Genomic DNA, 1,696 nt, shown 5'->3' with positions numbered 1-1,696 from the left:
GGTGCCAAGAAATATTGGTGATGACAAGGCGACCACTGTGTCTGCAGTATAAATTGTAATCACAAAAATACTGAACTCCGAGGAAACTTAAAAACGAAAAGTCCCTGTCAAATGGCAAAATCGATGTACTTAATGTAAAGTAGGACGCTGATTTGTTATGGGAGTTTTACTGTTCTTTTCTTCAAAATGAGATTTGTCACTGAATTAGTACTGATGTTAGATAGCAAAATACATAAATTTTACAAGCCCTTTTCCTTGCTTTCTTACAAATTAAGCTTACTGTTTGTGTCATATATGTGCATATGTATGTAATCAGTATTTTTCCATAGATCTGATACCCAGTAGTTGAATGGTTCAAAATAATTATTTTTTTTGTATCCATGGCAACAAACTGGTTGTTTTTACTAATAATATTGCAAAATGGGGGTAAAGGTAGCACATATTTTCCAAAAATTTGGCCAAAAAATAGAATTTCAAATCTCCTGGAGGATACCTTTTCTGAAACTGTTTACATAGTCTATCACGAACTAAAAAAAAAATAATTTGTCTTTCGTCTCTTTTTTTTTTATTATATTGTGTCAAAAAGCGTATAAAAAAGTGTTTATAAACATTCGACCGTACGGTGACATATAGTTGTTACTTTCTGAGTCATTTGGTGTCCTGTGGAGAGTTGTCTCATTGGCAATTATACCACATCTTCTTATTTTGATACTTCAAAAATATCTGGGCATACGAAAAATACGGATGGTCAAACAAAAATAGCCCATTAAACAGGTAAAATATAATATTGATATTCTTAAAACGGAGTGGCTATTTGTCCGGCTAGCCGGACGAATTAGTGCCAGGGCTATGTGTCCGGCCACTGCAATACACATGTCATATAATGTGTGTTCGGAAGTGCGTGTTATATTATCTTCAGTAGCACCAGGGGATCGTGTGTAATCCGATCACTGATTTCCAATGTTAAGATCATGGCTTGAAACGGCGATATCAATATTTGTGATAAATTTTGCAGTTTTCGGAATTTGACAATGGAACACGATAGTACAATGTATGAACTTCAAAGAATGATATAATCTTATAAAAGGCACTAAAAAAATTGAAATCACAAAGAAAATGGTAAATAAAGATCATTTATCGGAGAACTATAGAAAGGCTTTTACAATTACATGTCTTACTGAATAAAAATTAGCTTAGTTATATTCCGAAAATGAATCTTGCAAGTAGCCCTTGCAGTGGCATATAGGCGGGGATAGAGGTTCCAAACTTGAAGTGGGGATGTTTGATATAGGATTATGACGGAAAAGTGGGATAATATAATACACGGGACATCAAAGATGGGATCATGATCAGGAGAAAAAAAGTAAAGAGGAATTTGGGAAAAGGAGCACACCGTGTCACCCGACCCCCTCACGCAAATAAAATAAAATCCCCCCTAGAAGATTTTAACAGTCATGTTAACTTTATGGGGGGTGGGGTGGGGGACAAAAATCTTCCACCTCAGTCTCGCTCAAAATATGGATAACTTTAGGTCAAGGGGTCTATACTTCTCTTTGACAGCTACAGACATAATAATTTTCAGGTAGACAAAATCCTCTACGTTAACTTAAAATGCACGAGTCATACACTACCCAAGTTTGTTTTACAAATAATTTCTTCTCTCTTCTTATGTAAAAAAATATGGCCGGATATATAT

The sequence above is a fragment of the Mytilus edulis genome, unplaced genomic scaffold (assembly GCF_963676685.1).
Source record: "Mytilus edulis unplaced genomic scaffold, xbMytEdul2.2 SCAFFOLD_1202, whole genome shotgun sequence".
Lineage (NCBI taxonomy): Eukaryota > Metazoa > Mollusca > Bivalvia > Mytilida > Mytilidae > Mytilus > Mytilus edulis.
The sequence above is the reverse complement of the archived record's forward strand: the minus strand, read 5'-3'. Positions refer to the sequence as shown.